Source organism: Nicotiana tabacum, chromosome 20, assembly GCF_000715075.1.
Source record: "Nicotiana tabacum cultivar K326 chromosome 20, ASM71507v2, whole genome shotgun sequence".
NCBI classification, from domain to species: Eukaryota; Viridiplantae; Streptophyta; class Magnoliopsida; order Solanales; family Solanaceae; genus Nicotiana; species Nicotiana tabacum.
This window is the reverse complement of record NC_134099.1, coordinates 108,036,920-108,060,296: the sequence shown is the minus strand read 5'-3', so window position 1 is coordinate 108,060,296 and position 23,377 is coordinate 108,036,920. Positions and strand designations below refer to the sequence as shown.

General features: G+C 35.8%; 1 long non-coding RNA gene across 1 annotated transcript; it reads right to left on the bottom strand.

Annotated features, from left to right (window-relative positions):
- Positions 1-15,581: 15,581 nt before the first annotated feature.
- Positions 15,582-21,754, bottom strand: LOC142174144 (uncharacterized). The gene is made up of 4 exons (XR_012703477.1): positions 20,912-21,754; positions 17,522-17,606; positions 16,772-16,841; positions 15,582-15,844 (listed from the first exon to the last, which is right to left on the bottom strand). It is a non-coding gene; the product is annotated as an uncharacterized LOC142174144 (long non-coding RNA).
- Between the last annotated feature and the right edge of the window lie 1,623 nt (positions 21,755-23,377).

The following is a 23,377-nucleotide window of genomic DNA, read 5'->3' as shown; positions in this document are numbered from 1 at the left end:
CGATGATCACATAGAATACTCCAAGTACCCTTTACACTCTACTGCAAAACCCAATCTTCAGCCACATAACGAACCTAAAATCCGAAGCACCACACCTTAAATATTGAATCTACTAGAGCTATTATTGAGAGTCGCCACTTTAAACTAGTCACGAGTATAACCAAACAACTAGCGCTCCGTTAGCACACGAACACTGCAAAAGAAGCAACTAAACAAATCCTTTTCCTTGCATATCACATTCACAAAGAAATATCCAATCTGAGTCATTCCACAACCTTCACACATCAATAAGGTGAAATGTAGCACACATCTATAAAATTTATTGCTCGAATTACCCCTGATGCTCTCTTTCTCAGTCATAACTAATCCACCAACGTACTGATAACCAGAAACTGCAAAGACATATAACCATGTGACTCATTCATCGATGGTAGGCTACTCCACTTGGTTTTAAACCACATTCACATAAATCAAGGACCCATAATAACTTCTCCCCCTAGCCACCATGATCTTACACTATTACCCAACCAAATTTCTCACAAGCTCTTGTTGCACTAATCATAACACATCCCGAATTATCAGCCACAATCGTATACTAGACCTCCTAACAATTGCACCATCTTCTTCCAGCAATCCAAGCTCGCATCATAGTACATGCATGCCATTGGATAGAAGGCAGAACTCTTTATAGGAACTTCATTAAAAGTCATGCAACCCTTAACCTTTTCACATGAGATAGCCCATATGTGTAATCTCACATCGACATTCTCCAACGACATTGCCATAGTTGCATCCATTATGAAATCAATTAACCCTTCTAGGTCTACACTCTTCCGCCAGTAGTAAGAATCCTTTAGTTACATTAACATCAACTAAAGGTCCAATAATACGTTAAAAACTAGAAGTTGTATTGTACCCAAAACGAAAATCAAGCACTCACGTTCCTCTACATCCCAAGCAAACTCTTTCTGTCATATTCAAACTACCGAACTATTAGAAGCCACCATCTCAAATGAAATACACAGATTTAGTCATCTGTCCATCTTGACCCAAATCACACTAAGCTTTCTCAAAGCAGGTGGCTATCCTGTCACAAAATCCATACGATACGCTACCTCTCCCGCTCTGATTCAGCTATCTCCCAAAGCAAACTACTCGATCTCTGTTGTTCGTACTTGACCTACTAACGATTCAAACACCGCAAGACATATCCCACCATGTCCTTTCTCATCATTCGCCACTAATCATACCGCCCTAAATCATGATCCATCTCAATAAAGCCTGAATAAATAGATTTCCACAACTCTCAGCCTCCTTAAGGATCATTTCCCTCGAGCCATCCATATTGTAAACATCGATCGGACCCTGAGATTGCAATACACTATCATCTCAGATAACCGCTTCTTAGGTACCACTTCACAACACCGTGCCACCAAGGGCAAACAAATGAAGACCCTCATACTGATGACCCTTAGTGCACTCAAATAAGGACGACGACACCACAACACAAACAAGAATTCCACCAAGTTCAAAAAGATCAAGTCTCACTACTCCGTCAAATAAAACTTGAACATCTATAGTCCAATTGCCTCTCCTGCACCGAAACTAAATACCGAGTCTTCCAACCACGAACCGAATAACCCTTTTCCCGAAGTACTCACTACCGCAACACATAAGCAAACACCATATCGTTCACACCATTACCGTGAGATAATAATGCATAATCATCAAAATACACTATGTATTAGCCTCGCAACCATGGGCAACACTAATACTAGGCCGGAACGATAGAACAGCCCTCCATAAGGCGGCGATAATAATCCGCTTGTATACGCGGGGAAAAATATCCTACACCATATATGTAGCATCTCCACAACTTGTTGGTGTGGTTATCAAGTGCTCCACGTCATGTTCGACTGAGTAGGAAGGAACATAAGACATAAGATTGAATAAAATCAAATTGCACGATAAGGAATCAAGAAAGGGAAGTTCTCCTAACAGCCTTGTAGCCTCTCGATGATAAGTACATACGTCTCTGTACTGATTTGTAATACTCTACTACACTTGCTCATGACTCTTGAGACCTAAGGGAACCTGGCTCTAATACCAAACTGTCACAACCCAAATCCCATAATAGGTCGTGATGGCACTCAACAATGTTGTTAGGCAAGCCAACGAGCGTACCTGCAACTTAATTATCCTTTTTATCCTTTAAAATCAGAAATTTTATTAAATAATCAGAATTTAAATCCAAAACCCTTGGAAACAAACGTATTTCTTTACCAAAATACCGAGTACAAATAATTCATAAATTTAGTGATAATAATAATAATAAATACAACTATGAACATCAACTGGAAATTCTCAAATTTTGGTGTCACAAGTACACGAGCATTTACTAGGGAGTCAATACTAATACAACATCTGTCTGGGATATAAAATAGATAAGATAAAATAAATAAATATGATGGAAACTCCTTGTGCTGCAGATCGTAACTTGCAATGCAACTCAACATAAAGTTCCCTCAGCAGTTGTACCTATGCATCAACATGACCACCAAATGAACCTATCTTAGTACCTGCACAATTAGTATCGAAGTGTAATATGAGTACATAAAACAGCGCGTACCCAGTAAATATCTAACCTAACCCCGGAGAAGTAGGGATGAGGGGGTCGACATCGACACTTACTAGTGATTCAATAAGTCAAGTACAATAAAGTAGACATGTATGAAGCATGGCAAGTAAAAACAGTGAAATCAAATATATGTACATAATACGATCCTCAATTGAAGAGTAATCATGAAGTCCTCAAATACCGGATACTTCCTCAAACGGAATACATAATGGTCAACACCGAATGAACGATCACATCTCAAGTCAGGGAGACTCATAAGTATGTTTACTCCTTATCAAATATTTTGCATGATTTTGCCGAGGCAAACGGCACGATCCTATAAGAGTAATGGAATGATTTTTTGCCAGGGCGTACAACCCGATCCCATAATAATTGTATACACTGTCGAGGGTCGACCGAGAAAAACTATGGATACATCTCATAATTTTACCGAGGTCGTACTGCCCGATCCATAATAGTACTGCTGAGGCGTTTAGTCCGATACTATAGGAATAACGAAACTTGACAAGTCACCGGCCCCACTCAAAAATATATATGTGAGTTATGAAATTTAAGAAACTTTTCGGACTATTTCGTACAATACGGGAGAAATCCGTAAAAAGAAGTACAATTTCTACTACAAATTAATTAGCTCGCCAAATGTAAAAAATAGCACGTCTGATACTTACGCAAGTCTAGTCTTAGGCAAAATGTAAATTTAAGCATTTAAACGGGCAAGAGTAACTCAAATATTACAATTAAAGCATGGCGTGAGTCTAAGTCTACCCGAACCTAATCAGGAATCCTAGCATACGCATGGAGACTCGTCACCTCATATGTGCATAGCTCCCACAACATGTAGCACATAACAAATATACACCTACAGGATAAATTTTCCCTCATAAGATTAGACATGAGACTTACCTCGCTGCGAAATTCGATAACTGGCTCCAATGCCTCTCTAACACCTCAAACCAATAACAAAGGTTCCAAAACTAGTCAAAGAATTTGCAAACCAATCAAAATATACTCTAAGACTCATAATTTAATTTTTAAAAATAATTCCCAACTCCATACAAAAAGTCAACAAGGTCACCCCTCCAATCCACGTGCCCGAATTCCGAAAATTCTTGAAGATAAACATTACCCATAGCACCACAAACTCAAATCTATAGTTTGTTCTCAATTTCATGTCCAATTTCGTGGTCAAAATCCAAAAATACCATTTTTAAGTTTTCTTCAAAAATCCCACAATTTCTACTATTTATTATGTTAAAATCCATATATAATCCAAGTATTTAACTCACAAAAGTAGGAATCACTTACCACGTAATATATGTCAAAAATGACTCTTCAAAATTGCCCCAAAATCGGGTCCAATGGAAGAAATGATATAAAATGAGCCAAAACCCGATTTGTTAACTTATACACTGCCCAAGCGTTGCCCTTCGCGATCGCGGTCTAAAGCTTCGCAATCGCGAAGCAATATTGCCTCTGCCACACGAAATGGCCTATGTGATGGTGTCTGACACCTCGCAATCGCAAAGCCCGACCATTTCACCAACTGCGAATGCGGGACTCCTTCGCGTTCCCGAAGACTAACTCAACCCAGCCCAACTTCCACTCTACGCGGACGCGGAGCTCACCATGAGAACGCGAAGCCCCATCCCAGGCAGTGGCGGATTTAGGGGGTTCAACCGAACCCCCTTTGCCGAAAAATTACACTGTATATATAAGGCAAAATCTATTTTTTACCTTTATATATTAAGTTTTGAACCCCCTTAATACAATCTAAAAGTGTAGTTAAGTGGTCAAGGGGGTTCAAAACTTGCATAAGGTCATAGGTTCAATTCCCACTAGCTACAAAAAAAAAATTTTGAATCCCTTTCCTAGAGATCCTACCTCCGTCACTGATCCCAGGCTACTACGCGAACGCGAAGTACATCACGCTCCCAGGTCCAGTTCACCCTTTGTGATTGCGATTCCATACCTGCGATCATGATGCATTCCGAAGACACTAGAAACGAGGAGTCCCAAAACAAAGGGAAATGGTCTGAAACCATCGCGAAACACACCCGAAGCCCCCAGGATCCTGTCCAATCATATTAACTAGTCCTAATACCTTATCCAAACTTAGCCAAAGGCTCGAACCGCTATGAATAACATCAAAATCACGATTTGTCGATCAAAATCTTTCTTTAAACTTTCAAACTTCGTTGAATGTGTCCGAATCATACTTAGACATTTTGGATCACGACCAAAATTCACACACATGTTCCAATCCACTAAATAAACCTATCCAATGTCCCGGAATACTGTCCGGAGTCCGATAACACCAAAGTCCATTCTAGGTAAAACTTGGGGAATTTCATACCTTAAAAAATGCTAACTTTTAACAATAAGCGCCGAATCGCTCCCAGACATACGCGCAAGTACGATATCACCTTACGAATCTATAGGAACCTTCAAATCCTGATTCCGAAGTTGTTTACTCAAAAGTCAAACCTTGGTCAACTCTTCTAACTTAAAGCTTCCGAATTGAGAATTATTCTCCTAAATCAACTTCGAACTTCTAGAAAATCAAAACCAACTACACGTTCAAGCCATAATACATGAAGTGAAGCTACTCAAGATCTCAAACCGCCGAACGACATGCTACAGCTCGAAACGACCGATCGGGTCGTTACAACTTTTCCTTTAATGGACCTTTTACAGAGCGAATCAAAACTCATCGAAACCCCGTTATAAATATCATGCACAAAAAAAAAACAAATATATGGAAGATAAACAATGATTTCATTTATGAAAAGACCTATGGCCTATGGGTGTTCCGTACTTTATCGATGGAATGAACTACAAGGTTCGTGAATAACATGGTATTTCCATGATCACAAAGTCAGAATGTCCAGGCTTTGCTCTTGTGTGAGTTATACGAAATTTACCATCATATTGTTGTTTCGGTGATAATATTTTATTGCAAAGTATTTATCAGTAACTATGTTTAGAGAGTTTGGATTTTTCTGATAGATAGAAATGCGAAAAATAAGAAGGAGAATAAGGGTAATCCTAAAATGAAAAAAGCAATTACTAGGAGATCCAAACTGAAAGGATCGGAAAGAAATGGTCTATCACTGTTAAATCAGAAATAAAGACCAAATAATGTGTTCATCACATCTTCCATACACAAAATGCAAAAATTGAAGTGTCCAAAAAATTGATATAACTCAAAATGACTCCAAATTCACAACCAACATTTTTTTTTTTTGAGAGGATCTCTTCATGTGAAGCCAGTATTTAATTCAGACCTCCTTTCTTGCACGTTCAATTGCAATCTCAACATATATGATGCAGAAATTCCTCGCTTTCTATAGCTTTTCGTGCGATGTTCAGTATTTACGGTGAAGCTTCAATTAATTGAAATTTATGACGCGGAGCGAAAGATCTATTAAAAGTGAAAGTATTCCTTATCAAGATTTTTAAAATTATTTTAAAGCTCGAACTCAAGATTAGTGTTTTAAAATAGGGGAGCATGAGACGGAACGTGGGGCGAATCGTAAGCCTTTTATTAAATTAATAAAATACCATAATAACCACAAAAATATATAGGTATATTCAAAGTTTGAAAAAATGAAAAGGGTTAAAAAATCTCATAGAAAATAGAATATGTAATATTTTTTCTTTATATAAATATAAACAATGTAATAGTGTTAAGTTAAAAATTAATTATAACGTCTTATCTTTCAAACGATTAAAAAATTATAATATTTAAAAAAATATTATCAAACTACATAGTTTATGTCTCTAAAAGTTAATAATCAATAAATTTTATTAATTCTGTAATTTAAAATATTACTTAATATGATTAAATAAAAAATTACTTTTAAATAGCAAAATAATAAAAGTTGGACGACTTTGAGAGATGTATAACTAAGATATAAAGACCTATAGCAAGTGACGATATAAATTTTGACTATTCAAATGATATTTATCCTCACAATGTTCTCAATTAGTAAATATGCAATACTATTTTGAGTTACTCTCAATCTTCATATTCTTATAAATGAATAAAAATTTAATCAGTCAATTGTTAAAGAATTTTGAGGGCCAACAACCCTAATTAGGGAATTTGGTGCATCATTTGCATTAGAAAATGTTAGGTGAGCCCCAAACAGAGAGCATTAAAAGTATTTCGAGCATACAATCGAGCGCTTGGGGCGTAAGCCTCACATAACTAAACCTCACATGTAAGTCTCAAGCGTTTTGATAGTACCCTACCTCGGGGCAAGCCCCAAGATGAATCCTAATAAACCGTCTAAAATATTGTCTATGACCTCTGGTAAAGGATGACGTTCCTCGATATATATATATACCTTATCGTAACCGTTGGCGACAAATCCCTTACCATTGATGATGCATTAGATTCTGCCACATGTCCTATAATGGCAAATCTAGTCATGCTCATGCTTCACTCTCTTGATCACATGGAAAGATGACAACTACAATAATTCTCTCAAAATATACCAACTTTCCCCCAATTGAAAACGTTCATACATGAAAATGGGTCATTGGATTCTATTAGGGAAGATCCACTTGTTTATTTAATAGTAGTAATGACTTTTCAACTTCTTTTATATCGAATTTTCGAACTTCTAACATAAATTGAAAATGAGTGGAGAAAATATGAAAAAAAAAAGAGAAAAAAAAAAGATAAATAGGTTTTTAGCATATGTGAGATGCCAAGTTACCTTCTCCACTACCACAAAAAGATAACAATAATAGTACTAGCTTTAATAAAACTATACACACATTTTGTGACAGAGACACCATTTAGCAAGGGTGTCATTTGACGTCGATTTACAAAGAATTTCATTTATATATGTAAATAATATTCTTTTTAAAAATATGTATATACACAGTACCCCAATACTAATTGAAAATAATACAAAATATCACAAAAAATAAATCCTTAAAAATTAAAAGTACCACAACTTCAGACACAAGCTACTTAAAAATCGAGTTGATGATATGTGATAATAAGCCGACATAATCGATTGTGGAAAATTGCCCATCCACACACGTAATTTATCTAGGATTCCAATTAGATAATGGATAGACGTGCATCTCTCCAAATAGATCTCGATCTAGGTCCTCGATCTATAAATAAATTTTATATGGACTTATGAAGGAAAAAAAAAAAGAAATACAGAAAATCTTATACGTATAAAGAATCAGTTTTGGAAAAGAATCTCATTTACTTATGAAAAGAAATTCTCTTTATTACTTTTTGAAGGGTTTGCTTTGGGACTTTTGAATTACTATTTGTCATGAAAAGGTACAACTTTCCTCTTATTTATTAGTGAAATGTTTGGTGATTAAGACAGTTTAGAATGCTAATTAAGCAAGATATCTGGATGATTTCCAATGAGAGTAATTATCACACTGATTCTGTTACTTAACGACGACGATCTTTATTAGTTTGGCCCTCTTCTTTCCGTTACACACTATTTGGTCTTTCCTCTATTAATTATCAATCAGACAATGACCAGGGGCAAGCTGGAGTATAGTTTACAGGTTCGATGTGCAAGCTAGAGCATAGTTTACATATTCGACCGAATTCAATATAACTTTGTGTCACTATCCAAAAATCACAAGTTGTGATGGCACCTAACTCATCCGCTAGGTAATCCAACTAACAGAAAATACAATCCAAATGAAATTATAGGAAAATAGTGAAGAATTATCTGAATATTTACAAATTGACCCAAGAACTGGTAGTACGAATCATGAGCTTCTAAGACTTGGAATTTACAGCTTGTACAAAAAATTACACGACATGTCTGAAATTTACATAACAGATTAGCAAAACCTAAGCTACAAGGACAAATGACAGCTATATCCGGAATGCACGAACATCTTCAGAGTCAACTCTCGACATCACCAGTAGCTCCGCTCCAAAAGAAAATCTGCACGCAAGGTGCAGAAGTGTAGTATGAGTACACCTGACCCCCATGTACCCAATAAGTATCTTGTCTAACCTCGTCGAGGTAGTGACAAGACTTTTTAGTTAAGAGATACTCGCTGATAAAACCTGCACCGTAAATCAGTAATAGAACTATACCACGATATAACAGAGAATAATACATGAAACGAATATGCAAAACAATAACCGAGTGCTAGCATAGATCACAAATTAGCATCTTCCAATACCCCGACCAATCATTTCCTTAGAACGAAACCAATAAGCCACGACAGTTACTTCAGAACTTTCATAGCACGAGGAATGTGCTCAGATATCAAGTCAATTACACAGCAACACCCTTTGTGCTTTTATCTCATCCTCACCCAATATATGTATAACAGGACCAACCAGATATACATAAATATTGATAACAGAAATTAAAAAGTAGGAAATACGCAAGTAGCAATAATGAACGAGGATATACATATGGGCAACAGTAATAGACTAGGCGAGAGGCATGTGAGTAATGACAACAATAGAAAGGCAAGGAATATCGACTTCAACTAACTAGCATGGTGGAGGCCTAGATACAGGTATAACAAATAAGAAGGAAACACGTGGTCTTTACAAGTTAACAAGTAGAGGCATGAATGACTATCATAGAAAAAAGGCTTGTTCTAAAGTTCAACAGAATAGATACGACATAAGTGTAATTATAAAAGCAGGAAATAGGCATGGTATTTGCAAGTTAAGCAAGTAGGAGGTATGAGCAACACAACAACAATTGAGATAGAGATCAATGACAGAACAATAGCAACAAGTCACATCAGATCTATAATTACGACAATAACAGCTCAAGATAAATACATGAATGTATACACAGAAAATAGATATCACAATATAATGCATGTCCCTCATCCTCGCCTGCACGAAAACACCCATCGTGCCATGATCTCACGATAATATAAAAGCATAACAATATAAATGAAATAGCACACATCACCCTTTGTGCTTTTACTCTCAAATAATATGGCACGGCATCACCCTTCGTGCTTTTACTCTCAATAATGTGGCACGACATCACCCCTCGTGCTTTTACTCTCAATAATATGGCACGACATCACCCTTAGTACATTTACTCTCAATAATGATATGGTATGACATCACCGTTCGTGTTTTACACTCTCCCTCATATGATAATGTATATACAATGGCACGACATCACCCTTCGTGCTTTACACTCTTCCTTACTAAGAATATATATATCAATGACAAACAAGGCAGGAAGCATAAATCACATCAAGTAGAGTGGTTAAATGGATATTCCAAACGAATCCCAATCACAACTTCCCAATGCCAACAATAGTTTAATAAACCTTCAAGGACCGTATTATTCAAGTGTTTCAACAATTCTCACAAATGATCTATAACACGAATATAGAATCTAGTATCTCAAGAATATCGGCTATATCAATGATTAATGATTGCGCATAGTGGTTACCTAATTAGACACATCAATGTATTCTCAGAATTCCATCAAATTTGATCAAGTTGTAATAAGCTAAGTCTTGATTTCTAACATTTAATACTACATTCTTAGTATCTAGGGGTCAAGTAAGGCATGAAGCAAGAAGGTCACGTAATTCTACAAGACACAATTATAACATAATTTACCCCTGGGTATGATTAACCCTGGCACATGCATATACACTCGTCACCTCATGTATGTATCACCCCCGCATGTAGCAAATAATGTCAAATAGTATGAAGAATTCCCTTAACAAAGTTAGGCATGACACTTACCTCAATTCGGCTAACTCAATATTCAATTTAGCTTTTTTCTTTAAAAATTCACCTCCGCTCGGCTCAATCTATCCAAAGACGACTTGAATACATCACACAATGCAAGAGAAAATAGTTTTAATTAATAAAGCTGTGATTTTTATACAATTTCTAAAAGTCAACAAGTCGACCCCGGGCCTGGCCGGTCATAACCCGGGTCCAAGGGTAGGTCTTGACTACCCATAGCCCCGTGAGTCCAAGTATGTGTTTTGTTTCCAAATCCAAGTCCTATTCGACTCTCAAATACTAAATTTTTATTTTTCAAAACTTTGACAAAATTCCCAATTTTCCCCCTAGATTTCTCATGATTTTGATGTTAAATCTTATGTTTAATCATGAAATATAGCTGAGAATTGACTAGAGGTACTTACCCAATAATTTGATATGAAAATCCCTTCACAAAATCGCCTTTCATCGAAGCTAGGGTTCAAAATATAAAAAAATGAAGCTAAGTCTCGAAATTTTAAGCTATATGCAGGCTGCAGATGTCGCATTTGCGACCTGGGGTTCGCAAAATGCGAACCCCGCAAATGCGAACAACTCATCGCAAAAGCGAAGATTGAAATTCTCTGTTGCCTTCGCAAATGCACCAAAAAGGTCGCAAATGCGAACACTGGACCTTCACAAAAGCGACTAGTTGGTCGTAAATGCGATACAGGCCTCGCAAAAGCGTCAAATTCTTCGCAAATGCGAGTCCGTTACCAGCAGCCCAGCTTTGCATATGCAAGGCTTCTTCGCAATTGCGATAGTGGCTTAAACGACAAAAACATCGCAAATGTGATGACACCAGTACCAGCACTCAAAAATCATGAAAAATCATTCCGAAGCCAATCCAAAGCTCACTCGAGCCCCCGAGGCTCCAAACCAACCGTGCTCCCAGGTCCAGAAATACAACACGAACTTGCTCGCACGATTAAATCATCAAAATGACATCTAAAAGTACGAATCAGACACCAAAACACATAAACATCAAAGTAAACTGCAAGAATTTCTAGAATCGCAACCAAGCATCTCATTTATATCAAATCAACTCCAAATTGCGCCAAATTTTGCAGACAAGATCCATATGACAAAACGAACCTACCTGAAGCTTCAAATTACGCACAACAACTTCGAAACGACGAATCACACCTCGAGTCAAAATCAATAAACTTTGAAACTTTAACTTCTACAACTGATGCCGAAACCCATCAAATCACCTCCAACTGACCTAAAATTTTGCACACAAGTCATATTGACATTACAAATTCCAACTTTCAGAATCGAAATCCAACCCCGATATCAAAAAGTCCACTCCCGGTCAAACTTCCCAAAAATTCAACTTTCGCTAATTCAAGACTAATTCGACTACAGACCTCCAAATTACAATCCGGACGCGCTCCTAAGTCCAAAATCAGCCAATGGAGCTGACGGAACTCCATTCCGAGATCAAATGTTAAAAAGCCAAACTCGGTCAATTCTTCCAACTTAGAGCTTAAATCTTGAAGTTCATTCTTCCAAATCGATTTTGGATAACTTGAAAATCAACACCGACGATTTAAGCAAGTCATAATACATCATGCGGAGATACTCGAGCCCTCAAAATACCGAGCGAAGTGCAGATACTCAAAATGACCAATCGGGTCGTTATACTTTGGTCCACACTTTATTTTTATTTTAGAAATTTATTGAATATATATAAATTGTAAATTATCGATTAAAATCTAGTAATTTTAAAAAAAATATCTGAATCCGTAATTTTAAATTGTAGCTCCGCCTCAAATAATCTTTCCTTCTTTTTACCCTTGGGGTAACATGAGGAACATACAATTTATATGAGTGCTAATTAACACCACGTAACCACATACCTATCATCTTAGGAAGTTTCAGCGTCAAGGGATTAGTTTCAAATGGAGTAATGTTGGATAATATTTAATCTTTGTGATCATAAATAGTTTAAAAATTCATAGTGTTATGAATTTGTGAGATATTCGTTGTGAATAGGTAAATTTCATAAAAGGTCACACGCCTTTGTCTTTTTTTTTTTTCCATTAAAGTCAGACAACTTTGTTTTGTAACATAAAAATTACATGACTTTCACCATCGTCTCAAATACCATTATCGTATACTATCGAGTATTTAACTCATCTTTAGAGAAAGGCGGCAACTGTTAGAGGGTGCACTTAAGTTTCTACGTACAGTAATTCTTTATCACCTCCTTCCCACTAGTTTCATAGATATTTTGCTGGTTTTGATCAATAATCATAACTAGTTGAAAGAGACTAAGGCTGTATTGACAAAGCAATAATTCAGTGAAATTGAAGAGATCTGGTGAATCATCATCATATAAATATATTTTGTTTTTCCAATAAGTTTTGAAAAATAATGTGTGGCAATAACAAATTATCTGGTACATAATTGCCTATATTGGCAATTTCTTCAGACTTGGAGGACTTAAAATCTTGCAACTACATACTACTATATATCTTGTAGTATCATAGGTTCCCTTTTAAATTAATTCTATTGTAGGCATTTGAAAAAAAAGATATAAGCTTCTGGCTCATATATGCTAAATCAATAATTGTTCCATTAACGATTGTTAATTGATTAACCGATAATCGATGTCTTATTGTTCCGTTATTTATTTGGCATGTTTATAAATCGATAATTCATAAGCCTAAACAAAATGCTCCAATACTTTAATATGACCAAAGTTTTGACATTTTCCTCGCCTAACTTGAGTTACAATCTTGACCAAAATAAAAGAGAAAAAAAGGACACAATTATTGCATTTCCCTATAGTGATAATAATTATACCTCAACGACAGATCTTGAGGATGAACTGGATTAACAACCTTGTGGGGGTGGGTAAGTTTATGGATACCTAATTTTTGCATCTCTTCAGTTCTCTCAAAGGAAACAGCTTTTCACCAATTTTGTTTCAATTTTAAGTATTTTTCTTCTTGTGTTAGCATTTTTAATTAAATTTTTATATCAAAAAAAAAAATTCTTTACTTTGTGCATCTTTAGTCTTAATTAATCAATTAATTAATAAATTAGTTTAGTATTCAATTAAGCTTGATACTTTAACGCGTGCTAAGAGATATTAGAAATATCATTTTGTGTGTCAACGATGACGATAGAAAAGGAAACATGTTAATACATGTGTAACATGGTAAGAAGGTACATGAGTATGAATATTTAATTACGTGGAAATAAAAGGGAGAAGGTACTCAAATAAAAAAGAAAAAGAATATAGAACATGAAAGTGATATCTTTCACATAATGCATAATATTTTGGGCAGTAAGGTGGCACCACTAAACGCCATTTATTTTATGGGGCATGCCAAGCTTTAAAAAGCAAGTAATTAAAATCTGGCCCTGCAATATAATAATTATCACAGCCGACAAACAAAGAGCAAAAGGTTAGCATTTCTTTTAAAATGCCTCATAGTACTACTCTATGAATGTATTTATCCTCAAAGCTCATTCCAAGAGATATAGTAATACTTCGCTTTAAAAAGTTTTCTTGGAAGCAAACAGTGAGAGAGAGTGCATGTCTTTGTTTTTTGGTCAACCAGTGTGCATGCCGGCCAACCTCTTGGAAACCTTCAAGGTAAATTCCTACAAATTATTAGTATGTTAACTAGAGTTAGTTAACATTTACATCTATATTATTATATATTTGGATTAATTTGATATCAACAAGAACTTCAAGAAAACCCCCACAAGAACGTAGCTCAACTTATTGCTTAGTTTGAGAGAGCTACGTACTTCACCCCGGTTTTTTTAATGTAATTATGGATTGACCATTGAATATTTGGATGGTATGATTGAAGTAGAAATTACCATTTTATTGAAGTTCTATGTAATGTCTTAAAATGAGTTATGTTCAAGTCAGAGTTAAATCGAGGAAGAAGATGAATCGTATTGAATTTAAAAGAACAATGTCATTCGGGGTTTCTAAAAAAGCATGTAGACTCACATATAATGAACGAATTGGAGTTGAAAATCGCAAATCGACCTTTAATAGAAGAATACAATTTTTTTTTAAAAACCTTAGGAACTAGACCGTAGTGTAAGATACTTTATTGATTTATAGCTTATTCGCTCAGGCTTCTCGGTGTGCAAAAGCATCCCCTCCCCCCTCCAGAAAAAATTACTTTTTGATAAATTTAAAATGTTTGGCCATGAAGGAGAAGTGCATTTAAGCAGAAGTAAGGAGCATTTGTATTGCTTTTGGGAAAGTTTACAAATTTTAGTTTCTTTCAAGAGAGGAACATAAGTAGAATTTAAAGAAAAAATATCTTTACCCTAAATTTATATCTCAAAATTATCCCTTGTTAATTTAATCTTTTTATTTTTTTTATTTTTACCAACCCTTTTCCTTCTCTTTTTGTTGTTGCCGTATTATTCTCTTTCTCCTCCTTTTCTTTCAAATAGTCTATCTGCTATAAATAGATATTTTGCCATTCCTATTGGTTCTTCTTTTCATCCTCTCATATTTCACCTTTATCTTTTCTTTTTAAAATTAAAACTCGCATTCCTCTTTGAAATAATTAAGCTAATCACTATTTTTTCACAATGGATAATTTATTTATTTTTAAAAGTATACCAGGTGGTTAATATTACTGTTTAGGTAAATCATATTTTACGTTGATTATAATCTGTAATATATATTTTAAATTTATATTTTATATTTTAATTAGTTAAAAATAAAAACTAAATTATTATTTTACAATAAATCTTTTGAATACGTTTCTCTCTTTTAAATAATATTAATAATAAATTGACCCTTGATATTATTCTTTTTCGTAGTTTGATATTCAAAAGCAACTTTTATAAAGATTAGCCAAACATGATTGGCTTATCAAATATTGTAAAGAGCACTTCTCAATTAGTGGATTGGCCAACATAAACTTTTACTCTCAAATAATATTTTTATAGCCATTTTGGAAAAATACTTTTCAAAATCGGCAATTTTCGGTGTTATAATACGTTTTTTGATATTTACTATATGAGTTTGTATATGTAGATTGAAGGGTTAGATACTGTCACAATCCGGAATTCCCACCTTCGGGACCGTAATGACGCCTAACATTTCATTTGCTAGGCAAGCCAAAGTTACAATAATTTTTTTGCCAATTTTAAACACTTCGAACAATTTAACCAATTAAATAGAAATGAAACCAAAATAAAGTACGAAGTAGCATAATAACTCAATATCTAAGTACAATCCGAATTTGGAGTCACAATTACACGAGCTTCTAGAGGTTCTACACATAGAGTCTGAAATAAATACAACTCTCTCAAATGAAACGAACAGTAAATAAGGAAAGAGGAAAGAAACTTCAAGCTCTGCGAACGTCAACAGATCTACCTCGAGTCTCGAAATAAGCTAATCTGATCTGAAGCACCTCACGTACAACTGGGATCAGTACCAAAATCTGCACAAGAAGTGCAGAGTATTATATGAGTACAACCGACCGAATGTACTCTGTAAGTGTCGAGCCTAACCTCAGCGAAGTAGTGACGATGCTATGACAGGACACCCACATAATTAAACTTGTACAAACAAGGATATATATGCAACATAACAATGAATAGAGATTAAATACGTACGATTTGGGAGACGACATGCGAAGGGGAACATGATATGATAGCTATAATAGGAATGTCAACATAAGACAGTCAAGTAAATCTCCAACCAATGAAAAGGGATAGACATAATGAATAAAGATAGCACGACATCACCCATTGTGCTTTTACTCTCAGCCTCACCATGAAACAATAATAATGGCACGGCATCACCCTTCATGCTTTTACTCTAAATCTCTTCATGAAATGACAAATACAGCACAGTATCACCCGTTGTGCTTTTACTCTCAATCTCGTCATAAAACGATAAATACTGCATAACATCACCCCTCGTGCTTTAACTCTCTTCCTCACTATGTATTAATCAATAAATGAAACAATAATCGATAGGGCATCATCCTTCGTGATTTAACACTCTCCCTTACCATGTAGCAATGAATATATAATATTTGGGAGATAGAATAAGCAAGAATAAAACTTATGTCAATAACGGTTCCACAATACCAAACCTCAACTTCCAAAATACTTAATTATCACAAATAGTTCATAAATACGGAAAGAACGATCAATTAATTAATAAACTAGTCTAAGAATGGATATCATAATCAAAAAAGGAAATAAATTACAAGAAACAAGTCTCACCCGCATGCTTTAACACAATAACAACACATAAGTACTCATCACCTCACATATACATTGTATCCAAACATTTAAACATGTAGCAAATAGGCAAACAAGTCCTAATTCCTCAAGTCAAGATTAACCACGACACTTACCTTGCTCCAAAATCGACTCAAAGCTCAACCACAGCCTTGCCTTTTGAACAAGCCTTCGAGCAAACCAAATCTAGAAAATTATTAACCAAACGATTTAAAATAAGCGTTAGGAACTACCCGCGAATGAAAGAAGTTCAACTTAGGTCATTATTGAAAAATCAACAAAAGTCAACTCCCGTGCTCGATTAGTTCAAACCCGAAGTTCGGATCAAAACCCAATTATTCATTTACCCCGAGCCCGGTTGTGTAATTTGTTTAGAAATCTGACCTCAATTTGAGGTATAAATTTCAATTTTACAAAAATTCCTAATTTTACCCAAATCCCCTAATTTCTACCATGAAAATCCTAGATTTAAGGTTGAAATCTTATGAAATGTAATGTGTAATTGAAAAAAAGTAGGTTGAGAGTCACTTAATAATGAATTGGGGAAGATGAACTCTTGGAAAAATCGCCTCTAAGGTTTTTAGGGTTGAAAATTTGAAAGAATGAGAAAAATCCCGTCTAACTCAGTTTTTACCCAGCATCAGATGTCGCAATTGCAATATCTTGTTCACAATTGCGAGAAAGAGGTCACAATTGCGAACTTCTCTCAGAAGCCAGTTACCACAAATGCGATGAATTGGTCGCAAATGCATACCTCCCAGCCTCGCAAATGCGAACCTTTCTTTGCAATTGCGAAGATTGACAGAAAAATGCTGAGTTGCAAATGCGACTCTGCCTTCGCAAAAGCGGAAATTTGTGAACTTTACCTTGCAAATGCGAGGATCCCCCAGCCTGCCTAGGATCACAAATGTGATGCTTTGTTCGCAAATACAAGGCTTGCAAATGTGTGATCTGCAAAAGAAACCAGAAGCAAAAAAGGCATCAGTTATGATTCTAAGTCCAAATTCACTTCGTAGCCTATCCGAAACTCACCCAAGCCCTCGGGGCACCAAACCAAACATGCACACAAGTCTAAGAATATCATACAAACTCGCTCGCGTGATTATAACACCAATATAACACCTAGAACTATGAATCAGACACCAAATTAAATGAAACTTGGGAATTTCTATTTTAACAACCGGACGTCCGAATCACGTCAATTAAACTCTGTTTTGTACAAAACTTTGCAGACAAGTCATTAATATAGTAATGAACTTCTACCAAGCTCCGGAACCAAAATCCGAACCCGGTGGCAATAAGTCAAACTTTGGTCAAATCTTTAAATTCTTTAAACTTCAAATTTTTGACAAAATGCGATAACTCGAGCTAGGGACCTCCGAATTCGATTCCGGACGTACGCCCAAGTCCCAAATTACAATACGGACCCACCGAGACCATCAAAGCAACATATCCAAGTCTGTTTTCTCAAAACATTGACCGAAGTCAACTCAAATGGATTTTTAAGGAACGAATTCACATTTTAATCAGTATTTCACATAAAAACCTTCCATAAAAAGACACGGACTATGCACGCAAATCAAGAAAGGAAAAAAGTAGCTATTTGAGGTTTCAAAACACAGAATTAAGGTTTAAACTTCTAGATGACCGTTCATCCTCGAACGGACATAGAAAAGTAATTGGATTGGTGAAAAAGTGTGGATATCTACTCCGCACGTCCGACTCAGACTCCCAAGTGGCTGCCTCGACCGGCTGACCTCTCCACTGCACTCGAGCCGAAGGATAACTCTTTGACCTCAATTGTCAGATCTGCCGATCTAGAATAGCCACTGGCTCCTCCTCATAAGTCAAATCCTTGTCCAACTGGACTGAGTTGAAATCTAACACATGGGACGGATCACCGTGGTACTTTTGGATCATAGACACATGATACGCCAGATGGACTGCTGATAAACTAGGTGGCAATAGGAGCTGGTCAGCCACCTCACCCACTCTCTTAAGAATCTCAAAGGTAGGGGTGTGCATTCGATTTATCGATTCGATTTTGGCACTTATCGATAATTACTTATCGATTATCGATTTGTACATATGCTTGTCATACCCCTTTTTTAACCAAACTTCACTAAACCCTCTTAAATTAATAAAAAGATTTAGTAAAAATCTTGAAAAAGGTTTTCAATTTGAAAAGTGACAAAAATTATATTCAAAAGGAAAATAACTTCAGAGTCGCCACCTGACATTTGATTTTGGTGTGTAAGGTCACTGTTTTTTTCTAAAAATAATAATTTTCCTTTCAAAACACTTTGTACTCTAAAACTAAGTCTACACCAGAGATTTGGGTAAGGGGGTTCATTTGACACGGGGAGAAGGTGTTAGGCACTCCCCAAGCCCCGTAACTAGTACGGTTGCGTACCCGATCTAGTTGGCTTTTAGAATATTCAAGTCAAGGTAAAATCACAGAAAAGCAAAATAAACACACATGAGGTTTGAGGTCGTCCCCGTCTAATAAAAGAAAATGAAAAGGAAAGGAAAAGAAAAATCCTAAGCTAACCTATACTACGACTTCTCCACCATGCTCGTCAAGGCCTCCAAAATATTTACATAGTTCTTCGGGGCATACCCTGGATAATAATATATACAAACCCCTCGGGGCATTCCTCGGATAAGTTCAACTAGGAAAACGACCTCTTGCCTCGAAATTAAAAGCAAACTAATAGAAAAATCCTAATATTGCCTACCCAAATGTTGTCGGCCTAAAGCATGCTCCTAACGGACAATGTAATAAAATAAGCAAATAAAAGAAAAGAAAATTCTAAATCATGCTCAGATTTTATAATTAATTTCATTTACTAGACCAAGCCCAATCCTAGCATGCAAATAAGTTTAAACACTAATGGGCTAGTCTTTTCCCTATCCCCACGACCACACAGTCATTCAAAATAATTTAGGCCAAGCAAAGCACAGTGGATAATCCAAATAAACCAACATCTGATAACTCGTGAAGCCAAACAAACCAACTAATAAACAAAGACATGATAAAGTAAGACAATGCAGGGAATCCCTAGTTAAATCTATTCGAGATAACTCAAAGCAATGACAACAAACATGATAATATGCAGGTACTCAAACATGGAAATCATGAGGACTAAGTGACCATCAAACCTTCTGCAAACTGAAACTTGCGCGAAAATTGGTCTAAGACCCATATGATTCTCGAACGATGACGACAATTCAAGGAGAGCGACTGATTTAATTATACCCAACGATAATGAGCCAACATATACAAAATTTTAATCAATCCGTTCTTACTTCAAGCATGGCAGGAAGAGACCATTCATATCAGAGAACAATCTAACTTATTCCCAATCAAGAAAGACATGACAATTTGGGAGAAATAAACGACCAACATAACTAATGTCAAACGAGACACCATAATGTTTGCTCCTTTTGCGTGTATGATCATGCAGGTTCACAACAAGAAATGACGAACTAACTAATGGATAGACAACTTCTAATCACACAGAGAATTCCAGAAAAACTAAAACTAAACAGAGGACTACTTTTATTCAGTCAAAACTCACGGGATCGATCTCACGATCTGGGTTTAGGCGAAACGATTCATTTCACAAAAAACTTGATTCATGTTTACAGATTTTATCAGATCATGAGGAACTCATAGTATACAAACGTCGCAAAACAAAATATTCGGCAGAATTTAAGGTAGCAGTTAATGAAGCCCTAGCCATGAATATGAAAGTTTCATATGGTGATCCAACCAAGCACAACAAAACACTTTCACATTCAGTGACTTCAAACAATGACTCTCAATAGGTTTCAAGAACACTTGTTGAGAAGGTTAATGAATAATAAATAGATTTCGGCAAAAACAGACTTGATTGAATTTGTTTTCAAAACACACATAGAAAGCACCAATTCCAACCGCAAATGAAATGCATCACTGATTCATGATTCATTTAGTGACCATAGGATTAGCTAACTCAAATCACACATATAAGACTAAGCATGAAGATTCAGCAAGCTCCTCAAAACAGTGAAACCAAATCAAGTGCAGCACATCGAATGACAAGAACAGATTGACAAACAGCATTCTCGAGCACAAATCTCAACTAGAAAATAACTCCAAACACAACCTCTACTAAAACACGATCAAATATCTACCACTACAGAGCGAATTCCTTACGGCTCATATCATATTTCGATCACCATTAACAATAATGAGAAGGAAAGAAATTAACCTGAAATTGCAAAACTCTTCTTAATAACAGAAAGCAAGAAACTCAGCTACAAACTTCAGAGTCTAGAATCCGAGTGAGAAAACAACGCTGAGTTCGAACAAGGAACCGCATCCGGAATTCACGAACGGACAACAATTTGAAACTCGAACTCGAGCACCTCAAGCAATTCCATGTTTGCAGACCAAAACTCAAAATGGAAATTCCACGATAGAAAAAGACAGTAAAGAGATGTATATATTTTTTTGTGTTAGTTTCTGATTTTCGAAAATGGAATAATACTTGAACAAAAATCAAACAAACTATTTTTTTGTATTTTGTTTTCTGGAATTGTAACTCAACCGAAAATGGACCAAAAAATGAGAAGAGAAGAAGAAACTTCCTATTAGATCCTTAATTTATTTCCTAACCTTTTTCTCTCCCTCCATTCTTTGTCCCAGACCCAAATATATAGCTCTCTCTCGAAGCTTCTCTCCTTCCTTTGCAAGAAATCGCCAGAACCCTTCAAAAATTCGTGTGGACCCCCAAACATGATCCGAAAATCCTCATTTTTAACAAAAATAAAAAAATGAAAGTCTTGGATCAAAATTTAATTCAATGGCTCCCATTTTCCAACCTTTATTTCAAGGACTCGGATTTTTTGTTTAAACAAAAGAAATAAAAGAAGAAATCCATGTGAATCGGATTGAAATGATGAGATTTGTACGGAATGAATGACGTGGAGGAAGGAGAGAAGAGAGGAGGGGACCATGGGCTATCACGGGCGAGCGGAATTGCCCGATTTGAGCGAGTTGGAGGGGCTGGCGCGGCGGATTCGTGTAGAAGAAGGGGTGGGGCGCCTGGTGGTCTCTTAGGTTTAGGATTAGGGTTTAGTGTAATATTGGGCTTTTGTATGGTTTTGGAGGATTAATATTGGCCCTAGGATTTAGTGGAAATGGAAGGCTGAGATTTAAAGGGCATTGGGTGGGTCGTGGGTGTTGGGTCGAACCTGGGTCAAAAGTTGGGGCTGAAGGGAATTGGGATTGAGCTGCCTAGATTTTGGGCCTTTATTTGGTCTTCTTTAAGACAAGACTAGCCCTAAAATCCATCAATTTAATAAGTTTAAACCTTTTCTTTATAAAATAATTTAAAATTAATTCTAACTAATTAAAGTAAACTATATCATACTATGACACTATATATATGTATATATCATTTTTATATAAATTAAATTATTATATTCAAAAATAAAAGTAAAAATCTATTGAAACAAAAAGATATCGCTATAAAATACTAATGGCCTTAAGTTAAAAATAAGGAAATATATAATGAAACTATTTTTGTATTTTTTCAATTTTTGTGCCTTTAAAAATAGAACTAAAATTAATAATAAAGTGAAATCACATAGAAATAAGCTCAAGTAATATTTTAAAAATACTAGGACTATTAAGGGTAATTCTAATGCGCGGGTCAAAAATTACATGTCTACAATGCTTATCGTTATCGTTTCAATAAGGTTTCGATTTTTTCGATTTCGATTTATCGATTTTTGGGGCTTATCGATTCTGTTATGGATTACACCAATAAGAAAATTTGCGGGATTCCACGGAAAGTATATTGCTATAAATACGTCTAACTAATATGGACAAAAAGAAGCTAAAATAAGATGAACACTGTTTATAACATAAAAATTGTATCAACAAGCACATGCAACGAAACTAAAGTAAGGGATCAAATGTATGCCACCAACACTCCAACGGTATAAAAAAAATAAAAATACATCATCACGGCTAATTTAATTTTCCATTAATTTGAACTTCATTCCCTTGAGCTTTAAATATGATCATTCCTTAAATGTGGTAGATAAAATAATAGGGTTAGAGACTTAGGGTAAAGGAAAGGGTATTATACAATAAGGGTAAAAAAAATAATTTTTTTAGTATATCTTATCGGTTTATCGATAAACCGATAACCGAAGAGGACAAAATCGAAATCGAAATCGATAACTCGATAAGGAAAATTTCGAAATCGATAAACCGATATCGATAAACCGATAATAAATAATCGATTCGATTTATCGATAAACCGATTCGAATGCACACCCCTACTCAAAGGGTCTGATATACCTAGGGCTTAACTTGCCCTTCTTTCCGAACCTCATCACACCCTTCATGGGTGAACCCGGAGCAATACCCTCTCTCGAGCATGAATGCAACATCACAAACCCTACGGTTGGTATAACTCTTCTTTCTAGACTGAGCTGTGTGAAGTCGATTCTGAATAATCTTGACATTATCCAAGGCATCCTGTACCAAACTGTACCCAACAACCGAGCCTCCCCTTACTCGAACCATCCAACTGGAGAACGACATTGCCTCCCGTATAATGCCTCATAGGGAGCCATCTGAATGCTCGACTAGTAGCTATTGTTGTAGGCAAACTCCGCAAGTGGCAAGAACTGATCCCTAGAACCCCAAAATCTGTAACATA